Source organism: Hipposideros armiger, unplaced genomic scaffold (genome assembly GCF_001890085.2).
Source record: "Hipposideros armiger isolate ML-2016 unplaced genomic scaffold, ASM189008v1 scaffold_20, whole genome shotgun sequence".
NCBI lineage: Eukaryota > Metazoa > Chordata > Mammalia > Chiroptera > Hipposideridae > Hipposideros > Hipposideros armiger.
In genome coordinates, this window is record NW_017731370.1 from 4,904,224 (window position 1) to 4,920,763 (window position 16,540).

The following is a 16,540-nucleotide window of genomic DNA, read 5'->3' on the forward strand; positions in this document are numbered from 1 at the left end:
AATCTTTCTATCTTGACTTATAACAGCACAGATTAATGGTGCCTACTTTTATATTTTATATAACTTAAACCATATACTGTTTCATTTTTTTGTGTCTTCTGTTCAATATTTATGTTTATAAGAGTTATCTATATTCATGGGTATAATGAAGATTAGATCATTCACTCAATACTGTAGAACATCCCATTTTGTGATCATGCCACAATTTATTTATCTGTTCTATAACTGATGGTCATTTGGGTAATTCCAGTTTGAGGGTATTTGAGCATTCTATTTCAATTTTTTTTTGGTGACTAGTTTTGCATTTCGGTTGAATACGTACCTAAAAGTAGACTTGCTGAGCCCTGGAGGAGCATACATTCAGCTTTAGTAGGTACAGCCAAGCATTTTTCCAAGGAGTTGTATCAACTCATATTCCCACCAGCAATACCCCACATCTCTGCCAATAGTCAGACTCTTCCATCTTTTACATTTTCACTTCTGGTGATTCCTCCTCGCATTTTTAATTCTGTCTCATAGCCATAAAATATTCAACTACAAGAATCAAAGACAACAAATGAATATAAGGAAAGCAAATTGGGGATGCATCACCTAGATTCCATGAAAACCATGAGGACCATGGACATGTAATTAGCCACTGAATAGCATTATCATTACCAAATGTATGTGGAACACACTTTAGCACTCAATGACTCAGCCCCCTCCCCCACGGTGCATTTAAATTAAATTTCTGTAATAGGATTCTGTTTTTCCGTCATCCCACATTTTGATTTCAGAATTGCATTTTCTTCCCACCACTGACTGCTTGGGTTTCCCAGGATAGCCTTAATGAAATTTGGGATATTGGCAAAGAACAAGTAGGAGAAATAGAAAAAGACTGGGCTCCAGATCCAGTAACAGTAAGTAGAAATATGTGCTTCAAAATGGGAGGGAGTGGCGGGGGCGGGGAGAGTACCTTGGGTTGTGCCCAATGTTTCCCATCTATAAGGACTACTTCACCAGCTGATACATGATAATAGTAATACTTTGCATTGGTATGACCTTTTACAACTTACAAAATGTTCTGGAATGGATGCTTCACCTGGAAAAAAACACCAACAAGCTAAAGTGCTGCTGCTTAGCCGGCTTCACACCAGAACCTTTCTGTGATAGGTAGGGGCTGCACTAAGTACACGTGGGCTTGTGATAATAATAGGAGCCATCAAGTGCGCTCTCTCTCTCTCTCTCTCTCTCTCTCTCTCTCTCTCTCTCTCTCTCTCTCTCTCTCTCTCTTCTGGTCCTTGTGTTCTGTGTCATGCCATTTGACCTTGGGGACAAGCTAAAAATGAACTTCCTCTCTGCCCCACCAAGACATTTTTTGTGCTACTTACATCCCCACCCCAACAGCAACCCAAAGCAGTTGTGGTTTTACCACTGAATGTCCTTTAACACATGGTCCATACCCCATAGCTCATAACAATCACCAGTCTTTACTGAGTGCCCGTTACCTGCCGGGCAGTACGCTAAACACATTCATGCATTATTTGTTTTGATTTGACTTAATCCCCGCAAAGCTCAGTGTCACACAGCACATAATTCCTAAGGTCTGGCCTGCATCCTGCTCGGCTGCCTCTCACACCCAGTGCTCCTTCCATTTGGGCCAGGCCATCGGAGGAGCGCCTCCCTTCTGACCTCTCCAAAACACACCCATGCCTGCTGATGCTTAAGATTCCAGAGGTCAAGGGACATGAATTGCTGGATGATTTTCCCTGTCCATTTGTGTGTCTAAATCCACAAATATTTTTGTAGATTTCCTTTGAGATAAGTCTTTCAGACACTGAGGCCAAGACTAGCTCAGAAGGTAAGGACAAGGTAGATGTCAAATTATTCTCTCAAACCCAACATAACATAACAAATGAGCCCCCTTTTATTCTTTACTTGGAGTTAAATTTATTTTATCCAACAATGTATTAATTCCCAAATGGGTACACTTTAAAGAAACAAAATAGACATTTGAAAAGGTGATAATTCATGGTTGATAGCGGCATAATGGGTGGGTCCATTCTGCCCACTGGGATATCATAGGGCCGCTTGACCCCAGGAAGCAGAGGTTCCTCCACCATCACCACTGAGGTAGGAAGAATAACTTCATCTCTTCCTCTTATGGTAAGACACCAAACTCTTAACAACATCAGCAATTACCTGAGGAACCTGGCTTCTTCTACTTTACATGACTCATCCCTCACCAGTCTATGCAGTAGTCATATCAACTCTCTTTTAGTTCTTCGTACACCCCAAGTGCTCACCTATTCAGGCCTTCACCTGTGCTGCCCCTCTGCCTGGGAAGCACTCTCCTGCCCTTTGTTACCTGATGAATTTCCTCTCACTCCCTAGGCCTTAGTTTAGATTTCTGTAAGAAATATTTGTCAAGTCCCCACATGTGGATAATATCCCAGTCCTCCTAATGGTCTTCTTTGTCCATTAATCCCATGTACATTTTTCACACTGATCACAACTGCCTGTTTCTATACCTTTGAATATCTTGTTCACCAGGTATGCCCTAGCATGAGGGCTGGCCCACAATGAGTACTAAAATATGTCTTCATTTTGAATTAACTGAAAATGTATTAAATTAAGAACAATTCTTCTTATCAAACAATAGTAGGTCTCCAAGCTGCCTTCAAACTATCTAATACAAGCATGTTATTCTTATGGGGAAGGAGGGAGAAGAGAAATTTAACAGAGATCAGAACCTAGACTCTGGAAGACCAAATAAATCAATTCTACTTAGCTAACAAGTAAATACAGGATTAGGAGTCAAAAGGCTACAAAAAAATCCCCTTCCTTGGCATGTGTAGAATGCATGGCCAGCTCAGAAATGTCTTCTTGTTTTTCCAGACAGCTTTTATTACTTAATTGTTCAGCAAAAAAAGGAGGAAATTCGGGCACTCCCAAGTCTCCCTCCCACAGAAACCTGTTTTACTAGCTGCATTTTATATTGCTGCAGACTGAACTTATGGAAAAGAGCAGGGGCTGACAACATGCACCCTCACAGCTCAGAACACACATCCAGGGCTCGTATCAGACTCTGCTTTTGGTGTTTCCTTCGTGTTCCTCTTTGTACTTATACTTTTGGTACTTGTACAAAACAATCCCTTTGTGGTTCACTCCCAGTCTTAAATCTGGCATGTGACCACATGTAAATGTGTATTTTTATGGTCCTATAATCGCAGGACTTTTAAATCTCCATTGCTTAAAGGCATACAGTGAGCTCAAGTGGAAAACTCGGGAGGTTTCTGATCATTCGGGAGCAGTTTCTGTGCTGGTTCTAAAGGCCTTCACAGCTTCAGTCCTTGCAGGGATTGGGCCATGGCAAACATAAGGTCCTGGCACCTAATTAACTCTTCAAGGCCTTAAAACACAGCCATTAGAAAATATGCAACCTCTCTATTTAAACACCTCATTTGCAAATACCTGTGTCTGTTTACTCACTGGAAGGCTTCCTTCATAAGAATTACTCCTATTGTCTTGTCAGTCCATCTTCAGAACTTATATTCTTTCCCAAGCTAGCATGGATCTTCTTGGATGGATTTAATCAAAGGTTGGGGTATTGACAAGGAAATAAAATAGGAGAGAATTGGGCTCAGGATCCAGGAAATGGACTCTTATGTTCTACAGAAAACCTTACAAATAGTCTCTCAACTCACATTTCTTTTATTCAAATCTCATTCTTCATCCCTATAGTTGAATATTTTGTGCATCTGAGACCAGAACCAGAAGGCAGGCAAAATGTAAAACAAACCAAAAAAACTCATAAATCTATTTTGTATTCAAATTCTCTTTTTTTCTTCAAAACAAGCATAATTTCTTTGGCACTGACCACAGGGGATTACAAATCAAAATAATATATGTAAGTGTTAATTTGCTGAAAAATACTGCATCTACCTGTGTACTTTGTCATTCACGTAAATGTCCTATAGCCAAGATCCTCGAGATGTGTTTCTGTAATACAAGTTTAATTTCCATATGCAATATGCATAAACTATTTGCTCTTTAGGCCACATTAGTCAGTTGCATTTTTTTTCTGGAATCCACTTCCACTTTTGTTTCTCTTTTTTTCTATTTGTTTTTATTGTTGTTATTTTATTTCTTTATTTTATTTTATTTTTTTAAGATTTTTATTGGGGAATTGGGGGAAGGGGAACAGACAAGTTGCTGTCGTTTTTGTTCTTCAGTCTAGTTGTGGAGGGCGTTGCTTCACTGGCCCAAGTTGGAACCATCATTGCGCTCTTCCCGGGCGAGGCAAATCAGTCGCCGGCTTCTGGACAGCCGCTCACTGTGGCTACTGGCCCCTCACGCTGGCTGCTAGCCGCTCATGGTAGCCCGTGGCAACCCACTGCCACAGGGGCTGCAGCCTACGCCGTTGCCGGCGACTCACAGCTGCCCAGCTCCAGGTTGAGCTGTTGTTCAGCATCTTAGCTGTAGAGGGCAGTGTCACTGGCCCTCATATGTGGGATCCGAACCGAGGCCCTCTGGCGTCCCAAGCCAGTTCTTAACCATCGCGCCACTCGGCCGGCCCGTTATTTTATTTCTTTAAATTCACTTTTTTCTGAAAGCTTATCATAAGAAAAAAATAGGCAACAGGTTTTGAAGCTTAGCATAAAGTCATTCTTAACATAAAGTCACACAACTGACCAGGGAAACATCTGTCCAGTGGATTTGCTCAAGAATTCCAAAGCTGACAGCTTCCTCACCAGACTGCTGTACACTGGGCCCAAGGCCCTGCAACATTTTGGTCAAGGTTTTCACTTTCAGGACACTAGATTCTGCATTTAAGGACTCCACTAGGAATGGATGAGAAAACTTAGATTACTAGACACTCCACATTTCTAGCGTGGGTTTATTCGTAGTAAAAACTCTCAACTAAGATTTGGTTTGGTTTCATACAAAGAAACAAAAACTCATAGACACAGACAATAGTTTAGTGGTTACCAGAGGGTAAGGGAGGAGAAGGGTGGTAGATGAGGGTAAACGGGTTGAATATATGGTGATGGAAAGAGAACTGACTCTGGGTGGTGAACACACAATGTGATATATAGATGATGTATTACAGAATTGTATACTTGAAACCTATCTAATTTTACTAACCATTGTCACTCCAATAAATTTTAATTTTAAAAAAAAATCCTAAAAAGAAAACATTTGGTTTGGTTTTATTTTGTTTTCATCCATTTGCTTTCTCTTTGATCTGTACTGTTTATGCTGGCAGATCATTTTTGATCCAAGTGAACAATCCTACTTACAGCCTGTTAATCTCAACTTGTTCTATTTGGCCCAAACTTGGCTGTTATGATCTTTTCGATTTTAACTCAATCTTAAAATCAGCTTAAGTCTATTAGCTAGAAATTGTGTTCTCTCTTAGCATTGTGTCTATAACACACTTTATAACCATACTTTCAAATTTTCACCCAAAGCTCCGATTATTGTGTTAGGAAAGGCAGATCAAGAACCAAGCTTTGGTGCCCAGTATTATTATGGCTGGATTGTAAAAAAACAAAACAAAAACAAAACAAAAAAAAACACTGGGTTTTTATTGATGCAGATCCCCAGATAGCCATCAGGTAGGAACTTTGATAGCAAAAACTGGTGAGAGGTGATGGAGGTGCTACATTTCCAGCACTTGAGTTTTCTAAGAATGGGAGGATTTACAACTAGAGATGGTTTCTGATGAAGTGAAGGTGAAACTAAGCTCTTTAGGTCTTCACTAGGTTTGTGAAATCATTTTGTTCAGTATCTTGGAAAAGAAAGTGTTCCCTTCTATACCAACTTTTCTATTTCGCATATCCAGGCTTTTAAAGGAGTCAGCCCTGGAAAAAAAGTCTAATGGGAAGCTGATTCTCATCCACATTTTAAAGGTTTGCCCTACTATGGGATCTTTTCACCATCTGGCTCCATGCATTCCAAGAACAAGTAGGCAAGACTTTTCTTTCTGTGGTGGAGGCCCACATGTATCTGACTCTCTCATTGCCCATTCCAAAGTAATGAGTGAAATTCTGAGGCAGTTTTATGTATCTGTTTATTTATATATACCTAGACTTACAGTACAAAAATAATTGAAGTAGATGGCCAAAAGTTAATGCAAGAAATTCCTCCACACAACCTTCCCTCTCTCTACTTGAGGCTCTAGCTCACTTTGATGGGTATTAGGGCCCAGCATGAAGCTTATGTTATTGACACTTGTATAACATGCAAGGTTTCTTTCAATATTGTGTGTACTTATTAGGTGTCTGTGGCTTTGAAGGCATAAATGATTATACTCTGCTGTACTCAGGGGATGTGATCAAATTACATTCATGCACAAAAGAATCCACATTTCACCTTTTTCTATGTTTTTAAATACTTGAAATCCAATAAGAACCTTCAGGAATTACAACACCTGTCTTTCAAGTACATTTACATTGTATGCACATTCATAACTGTCACATTCTCATGGCATTTATAACTTTGGGTAAATAGTGAGAGAAGGAATTCAGTGGGGCAGTGGATGAGTAATTATGAAAAACAATCTAAATCAAGAAAAGGAAATTTTGGATTTCATGTTAAGTATTGAATCTTCTCTAGAATGAACTTGCTTCTTTGTTATACAAACGTGATTATTGTTTCAGACAAGAATCATCTATTAAAATTAATGTGTGAAAATTTTTCACAAAATTAGAATAAATAATCCTCAAATTCATATGGAACCATAAAAAAAAAACCAAATAGCCACAGCAACCCTGAGAAAGAACAAAGCTGGAGGTATCATGCTATGAGGTCATAGTAATCAAAACAGCATGGTATTGGAATAAAAACAGCCACATAGATCAATGGAACAAAATAGAGAGCCCAGAAATAAATCCATGCCTACATGGTCACTTAATCTATGACAAAGGAAGCAAGAATTTACATTAAGGTAAAGACAGTCTATTCAATAAGTGTTTCTGGGAAAACTGGATAGATACATGCAAAAAAAAAATGAAACTGGACCACATTCTTATGACATATACAAGAACAAATGGATTAAAGACTTAAATGTAAGACCTGAAACCATAAAACTCCTAGAAGAAAATATAGGAAGTAAAGTCTCAGATATTACTGTTAGTAATATTTTTACTGATATATCTCCTCAGGCAAGGAAAACAAAGAAAAAATAAACAAATGGGACTACATCAAACTAAAAAGTTTTCTCACAGCAAAGGAAACCATCAACAAAACCAAAAGACATCCTACTAAATGAGAGAAGATATTCGTCAGTGATGTATCTGATAAGGGGTTAATATCCAAAATTTATAAAAAACTTATACAACTCAACACCAAAAAATAAACAACCCAATTAAAAAATGAGCAGAGGATATGGAGACATTTCTCCAAAGAGGACATACAGATAGCCAACAGGCATATGAAATGATGCTCAAGGTCACTAATCAATGGAGAAATGCAAATGAAACCACAATGAGATACCACCTCAGTCTGTCAGAATGTCTATCATCAATAAATCAGCAAACAAGTGCTGGTGAGAATATGGAGAAAAGGGAACCGTTGTACACTGTTGGTGAAATTGCAAATTGGTGCAGCCCCTGTGGAAAACGGTTTGTACGTTCCTCAAAAAGTTAAAAATAGAACTGCCTTATGACCCAGCAATTTCGCACCTGGGTATTATCCAAAGAAATCCAAAATACTAATTTAAAAAAATATATGTACCCCTATGTTTACTGCAGCACTATTCACAATAGCCAAGTTATGGAAACAACTGAAATGCCCATCAATAGATGACTGGATAAATAAATTGTGGTATATATACAATGGAGTATTACTCTGCCATAAAAAAAATGAAATCTTACCTTTTGCAACCACATGGATGGACCTAGAGGATATTATGCTAGGTGAAATAAGTCAGACTGAGAAAGACAAATACCATATGATCTCACTTATATGTGGAACCTAAAGAACAGAATAAATGAGTGAACAAAACAGAAATAGACTCATAGATACAAAGAACAAACTAATGGTTGCTAGATGGGAAGGAGGTTGGGGGATGGATAAGAAAGGTGAAGGGATTAGGAAATACAAATTGGTAATCACATAATAGTCATAGGGACACAATATCATCTCTGTGATTTCCCTACTAAAAGTATATAAGCTGAAAAGAATCACAAGGAAACATCAGACAAACCCAAATGGAGAAACCTTTTAAAAAATAGCTGGCCAAAACTCTTCAAGGTTCAAGGTCACAAAGGACAAAGAAAGCCTGGGCAAACGTTTCAGATTAGAGAATATGTTGAGATAAAAACTAAGTGCAATATGTAATCCTACATTTGATTCTGGACCAGAAAAAACATTAGTAGGATAATTGGTAAAATTTAAATAAGGTCAATAGTTTAGACAATAAGGTAGACTCAATGTTGATTTACTGATTTGGATCATTGTACTGTGGTTGTAAGACATATTAACATTTGAGGAGTCTGGGTGAGGGCGTACTGAAATTATTTATATTATATTTGAAACTTTTTCATAAGCCTAAAATAATTTCAAAATGAAAAGTTAAAACAAAAAATTAAAGCCAAACAAGGTGAATAAATATATTCACATGTATGTCACACCTGATAAATTGGTAACAAAAAATAAAGATAATGTTTGAAAAATCTACAGTTTTGAGAACCACTGAATTAGAATATATACAAGGTCTCTTTCCATACTAAAGTTTTACAATTCCATAAATCATGAAATTTAGTAAACCAGAATGCATCGGTATCAATTGCTTTAAAATAAATTTTTAAAAATCTGCCTTTAATTGAACCATGAGACAGAATGAGAATTTATATGAATTTCTTACATCTTTATGTTTACACCAGGGGCAAAGGATCAGCTAACACTTTCATGAGAAACACTGGTCGTTAGAAATGATTGTGCTCTTGTTTTTTCCACTAGTACAGACATATATGTTCAAAAATATTTGTATCATTAATGCATTTCTTTCTAGGTAATAGGCAAAGTATACTCCAAGTTATCCATACTCATTCCAACCTAGATTGGCCTGATACCAGCTGCTTGTCTTTCACAGTTGGAATGTTCACAGATTAAAACTTCCATTTCCTCAAATATTCAGGAGACAAATTTGCTACTAGGGGTACAGAAAATAACATGTAATATATTCTGTGGGACCATTTAAATATAACTCGCATAATTGTGCCTCTATGTTAATTTTATTAAATAATGACATGCACTTAACCTTGGCAATATCCACACTCTAGAATGAAGGTAGAAAAGCATATTTGAATTTGAAAACAAATTTCCTGGCTAAAATTAGCCTCAGGATTTGTTTATCATCCCAGATTCCTATTCTTTAAAACTTTGTTTTAAGTAAGTGTTCCATGTTGTTTTTACTGGGGGTACACTCTTTTCCTGCACACTCCTGTAAGGCAGGAACAGACTGGAGACAGCACTGTGGGCTTCTGGCTTTTTCTCTGCCACTCACAGAATTGCTTCCATTTTCTTGGCTGTAAATAGGGGATATTGGTCAAGGAAGTGTTCTTAAACCTTGTGTTATGGACCTCTTCAGCAGTCTGATGAAGTCTATGACCTCTTCTCAGAATACAGATTAAGAAAATACATATAGGGCCGGCCCAGTGGCACATTGGTTAAAACCTGGCTTGGAGCGCCAGAGGGCCCCGGTTTGGGTCCCACATATGAGGGCCAGTGACACTGCCCTCTACAGCTAAGATGCTGAACAACAGCTCAACCTGGAGCTGGGCTGCTATGAGTCGCCGGCTACAGCATAGGCTGCAGCCCCTGCTGCAGTGGGTTGCCATGGGCTACCGTGTGTAGCCCTCAGCCAGCGAGAGCAGCTGCAGTGAGCTGCAGTCCAGAAGCCGGCGACTGATCTGCCTCTCCCAGGAAGAGCGCAATGATGGTGCCAACTTGGGCCAGTGAAGCAACATCCTCCACAATTGGACTCAACAACAACAACAACAACAACAACTAAAGGACAGCAACTTGTCTGTTCCCCTTCCCCCCGATTCCCTAACACTGTTGTCATCCCCCAATTCCCCAATAAAAATCTTTTTAAAAAAAAGGAAGAAAATACATATAATTGCAAAAAAATTAATTACATAAAATACCATGCTCAAAATAATTTTTAATATGTGATATAGTAATACACGTGTTTTCTTTAGTAACACATTAAATAATAGTGTCTACCAGTAGATCTAATAACTACCATAATTTCAAAGAAGTGATGAGCAGAAATATGTTGAGAAAACTGCCACACTGTAAAGTGATATGAAGACACCTTTGATTTCTACTGTGTCAAAAATCACAGGGACAGGTGATGTCCCTGTGGTTGGTTGCCCACATTTGAAATAGGGAGAATAGTAAATTTGAATTAGAGGTGAATTAAAACAAAAATGTAATCATTTTTCCAACCACGTTTACAGATTCCCCAGGATTCCCTGGTTACAAACCTCTGGACCAGACGACCTCCAGGTTTTCTTCCAGTTCTGTGAGTCTGTCATTTCTGTAATCTTCTTCAGCCAGGCACCTTGAGGGGGACCCTAGTCAGCTATGTGTATGTGTGTGCCTCTCTCTGGGGACTCAAGTTTAACAAGATATCAAAATATTTCATTTGCAAATCTTGGCTGCTGTACAGCACTTAGCAAAGCAGAGCCAGTTTTCCTAGTTGAGATTGGTCAACATCAGGTTCATTTGTCTAGCATTTCACAAAATATTTTCCCACATTTGTCCAACTGCAGTTTGAAGGCTGTAACTGACAATATAAATGTGCCCTAAGGTGGAAAGTCGGACCCCATTTCCCTGAGTGATCTCCAGGGTTGGCCATTACCATGCAGATGCCCAAAGTCAAGGGATCTCCATGGATCTGCTAATTATTCCCCAGACTTTTCCACCAGTAATAAAAATCCCATTTGTTGAAGCTTGTTTGCAGAACAGCCCCCATTTCCACAGTGGTGGCATTAATTAGCAAAAACTTGTGAAAATGACCAGAGTTTATAGGTTTTAAGGGGAGAGAAAGAAAGGACCCTGAGCAACTTCTAAATATCCTTATAAATCTCCCTATAGCAACCAGGGACTAAAAGCCCCCTTGTCTTAGATGCTGTGATTTTTCATGTTTGTAGTCCTAAGTAGAAATTAATTGAGGCCGCAGGTTCCCATTAGAGTAGTGCTTTGGTGAATCCTGAATGCAGAAAGATGGTGAATTTCTCAGATAATCAATCACCATTTCCTGATGGCCTAGTGGTACCTCACACTGGGGCTGGAAAAACCCTGGATTCTCCATTCTTGAATGGGAGACCCCTGCCCAGTGGGGTGCTCCAGAAACAAACCTTCTCTCCAGGGTTCCAGGAGATACTTCAGATGATAGCACTGGGGTCTGAGAAATGGAGAGTGATGAGAGGTATTCCTGCCCTCCAGCCTGGAAAGATACACAGTCTTTAACCTCAGAGATATCTGATACACCCACACAAAGATGGAGGTTGATGGAGGATGAAGACTGAAGCTGGAAACATTTTCATCAATGATTTTATCAAGTCTTTATTTTGAAGCAGTTTTGGGTTTTTTGTTTGTTTTTGTTTTTAAGTTAAGTAGCCCAATTTTCTATTTAACAGCTTATCCACCAAGAGAAAATGGTCTTTCCTATTCTTAAAAACCCAGGTCTTAATCACTTTCAAAGCAAGTGTGACTAGCTTTACTTCTGAAGGGTTAAACAAATGGATAAAGGGTAATAAATCTTCCCTCTTCACTTTCAATGACTTTCAAAATGTTTTCCTCCCTAATTCCTACCCTGAGCCAACAATCACTGCTGACTTTAGCTAAGAATTTTATTTTTTAATTTTTTTATAGCTGCAATGTGAGTTTCCCATGCAGTTTTTATTAACTCTGTTTCATTGCAAGGCCTTGCAAGAAAAAATGGCCCTTATTTTTATTTGGAGAAATCTATTTCAGTGACAATCTAGCCTCAGGGCAGCTATATGTCAATCTCTTTGCACTTTTTTTCCTGTTGAAACAAGCATGGGAAAGTTGCAAGACAAATGCCACACAGGGCAAGACTGAAGGAAGCAGCATACCAACCCTCATCTTTAACCAGCTCAAGACCAGAAAGCAAAAGGAAAGTGACTGAATGGTATACGGTGGAAGAAAACCCCTGTAAGTCTACCAGCTTTTATTCCCAACAGATGGAAGGCCTTAAATTCTCACCACTTATCAACTTTTCCCAGAGCTGACATTATTTGGGATTATGCTGGGAGGCTGGAGTATAATATTTACAATAAGAAGCATGTCTTCTTAAAAAGGCAATGGGACCTAAGCGCCTGGTGTTTTCTGGGTAGCCACCCCAGGGCTTCCTAAACTTTCTTCACTCTGACCCCTGAAATAAAGCCAAGTCTTTCCTAGAGGCACTCAAAGGTTGAGGGGAGAGATTATTAGATATCAAACTCCAGCAGCTCACACTACAAAATGGCAGTAAAGCAGCTGGGCCAGCTGCAGGTGTAAACGTCCTGAGGCCAGGTTTCCCCCAGGCACACACATAGGCTTGTCATCTGAAGCCTCAGTTGCTTAACTAAGCATTTTAAACTTCAACCCCGAAAGCTAAATTCTGAAAACAAATGAAAAAAAAATATCTTAAAGGCAAAACATTCAATAGTCACCATTAAGTATGATGTTAGCTCTTGCTTTCTCCTTGGATTTTAAAGTCCTTCACCCTTTCATTTCTTTGTACCTTTCGACAGGTGATTTTTTGACAGAATAAATGAGTGAATAAAAAACTAAGTAATCAGAGATTGGAATGTTTACTAATTGAGTCCTGCCTTATGTTCAGATTGACTAGTGGGCCTGTTTGATAGGGAAAGAGGCAGATGGGGGAGTAAGAGAGAGAGAGAGCAGTACAAAGATCCCTCTTTCAGCACTGTTGATCTCTTAAGAGAAACTCTTGAGTAGGCATGGAACTTGAGTAGGTATAACTGCTTTGGGAAACTGCTTTCTTATGAAGGTTTCTGATGAAGTTAAACATACACCTGCCCTCTTACCAACAAATCCTCCCTGTGTATCTACACAAGAGAAATAGAAATAAGGTCATGTGCTAACAAAAGACTTGTGCATAAACTTTCATACCAGCCTTATTTATAATGCCAAAAATTAGAGACAACCTAAATGCCTATCAGCAAGAATGGATTTTAAAATTCACAGTATATTCGTACAATGGACTACTACTCAGCAATAAAAGAAACAAACTCCTGGAACATACAGTAATGTGGAAAAACCTCAAGACCATTATACTAAGTGAAAGAAGCCAGCCTCTAAAGAGCACACATTATTTGATTCCATGTATGTGAAGTTCTAGAACAGGTAAAATTAATCTATATTGATAAAAATCAGAGTAGTTGTTATGTAGGCTGAGCAGAGGAGCAGAGGTTGACTAAAAAGAGGCAGAAAGGGACTTTTAGGGAGATGAAAATATTCTAAATCATGATTGTTGTGGTGGATTCATGGTAGAATATATTTGTCAAAACTCAAACTGTATATTTAGGATCCGTTCACTTCACTGAGTGATAATCCTCAAGAAAAAATAAATTAAATTTTAAAAAAATCTACAGAGAAAAGGCAGGGCACTAATGAAGAAGTCTTCAGCTATGCAATTTCAGACACTTGGACCCCTGGTACAAAGAAGGTCTGCTAGAGGCCAAGTGACAGCATGGAGGAAGAGCTTTGTGAGTCGCGCTCAGGCCCTGCAATCTCTACCAACGGACATCCCCCAACCAATAAACATATAAACTAAACAAAAATAATGTGCGTGTCAAACAAACAAAGCTTCAAGGTAAGTTCTGTATACCCTCTTCCAACTGACTTGCAGGTCCCCAGCCCTCCTAATCAGAAATTCAGGGGCCACCAGTGTGAACCTAAAATCACTTAGGCCAACCATTCATTTGCAAACACTTGTCCATCCCTTCAACTTCCCAGATTCATTCAAATGTCCTATGCACTGCTCTAAATCATTGGGCTGATTGACTGAGTAAATGAGTAAGTCCATGTAACACACTTACAGTGGTGCTTGAGATGTAACAAATGCCCAGGAAATGGTAGATACTACTATACCTTCCATTTCTGCCTTTCCCTCTAATTCTCCTTCAGTCCCACTGGATCCTGAGGGGCATTTGAGGAACAGAGTCATGGATATGTTCTCTTGACTTTTCTAGAATTTCTGAATAAACCATAGGAGCCTCCAGGAGATAAGAGGCCAGAGAGCAGGGTGTTTCTCTGTGAGGGCCTAAATCCTCACTCAGGTTCACCACACCCTAGAATTTCAGAGGGCTCTTGAATACCAACATTTTATACTTAAGCAAATTGAGGCCCAAGACAGTAAAATGGGTTTCACAACCTTCGCAATCTCTCAGAACCGTGTTAGGACTTTGCACCTTGCTGCACTTGCCCCCTAGCCATCACATCCAGCAGGAACTCAATAAATATTTCATGAAATGTGTACTGGGTGGGGAGAAACTGGTTCCTCTTCAGGATGACAAGTTCAAAATGTGCTGCAATAAATTTGTTCATCTATACAAATTAAATGTGTTGAATCATGAGGACTTTCTTTGACTTTTTTTATGACTAGATTTTTTTTTTTTTGAGGCGAGAATATGTTTTGTTTTCCTGGGCTACAAATGGGAACTTAAACAACTGAGTTGAAATGTCTGCTTTAATTTCTAGTCCAGGAAAGGCAGTATAACACAAGGGAAAAATCAGAGACTTGGGGGCTAGCTCACCCTAGCTTTTGAGGTAGAACATGTTACCTGAGGCTACTTCATATCTGTAGATGATAATTGTCTACCTTATAAGGTTGTTGTGGGAGCCTGAGACTGTGCCTGGTATAATGCTTGGCACATAGTAGGGTCTCAACAGATGTGTTTTTAGTAACAATGGAGCTTCCATTTACTCCAAGTATACATGGGACATTTGGCACTGAGACCCCAGCCCATCATCCCCACCCCGATCCAAATCTATCCCCGTGTCAGAGGTTCAGAAGCAAAGTAGATCATGAGAGCTATCTTAAGCCAAAGTGATGAAGTCACCTTCTGGTCCCACTTTAACTCAGGCCATTAGGGAACTGAAGAAGAATGACACTTCAAGTATCAAGAGCAAGCAAACAAAAGAGGAGATGGCAGCCTGAGCTCCAAAATTCAAACCTAGAGCGAGCAACGATTCCAAAACAGCCTCAAACTGGGGCACAACGAAATGTTATATAACCAGAAGACTCCTTTATTTACTCCATTGGCAAACATTTCCTGCTTGGTTTTGTATAAACATGGGTACAGAATTTCCTAGCAGTCGTATCTTCTGTGGGGCCAGCTATCATTACCATGTTTGGTTCAGAAGGTTGACCTCATTGTTTTAGCAGTTCATTTCTCCCCCTCACACCAGACACTTGGAATTGGCTCCATTTAGGGATAGGGGTTTGTGTTAAAGGCTTCTGGATTAACAACACAACAAGGTCACATTGCCCCAGGCAGCATCAGCAACATGAAAGAAACCCTTCTGCCTGAGAACTTGGAGCTCAAGTAGTTCCTTAGCTTTTCTGAGAGGTGGAAAGAATGCAAAGATACATAAGGGCTTAATCCAGGTGGGGTTTTGCCTTAAGATCATGTGTATGTACATGAGAGAGCTTGGTATGCTTCAGGGGCTATTCTAAGAACTTAACAGATATTACATCATTCTTATAACAGACACACTATTTTATTCTCATTTTATAGATGAGGAAACTGAGGCACAAGGAATTAAGAAGTCATTGTTAATAAATGGTGGAGCCCATATTCAAATTCAGACAGGCAAGTTCTAGACCCTGGTCTCATCCAGTATGCCACACTACTGAAATGCAGTTCTTAGGAAAAATAAAGTAGAACAGATTTGAGTTGTGCCTTCCATGCCACTCCAGCCCCCTGCCTCTCCAACATGCTCCTTGCGCAAAGCAGTGAACATGTGTTGAGAACCATTATGCCCTGGCTCTATCCTAGGGAATTCAGAGCTAAATAGGACATGGATCCTGTTCTCTAGATCTGCACTGCCCAAAACATTTGCCATTAGACCCATATAATTCATTAAAATGAAATAAAATTTAAAATCTATTTCCTCAGCTGCACTAGTTGCATTTCAAGTGCTGAAAAGCCAAACCACATGTGGCTAGTGGCTAGTGGCTAGTGTACTGAACACTGTAGGTATAGAATATTTTCATCATTGCAGAAAGTTCTATTAGAGAGGATGGTCTAGACTGCTACTCACAGAGGATTCCCTGGACCAGCAACATCACAACACCTAGGTGCTTGCTAGAATTGCATTCTCGGGCCCTGTTTCAGTCCTAGTGGATTAGAATCTTCATTTTAACAAGATTTCCTGGAGAGTCACATGTACCTCAAAATGTAAGAAGCACTTGAGCCTAGAAACTTTTTTCTGTCCTTATCTTCTATTTTACCAATAATCCCCCAACCCATTTTACTGTGCACACGTACACTTACACACACACACACAC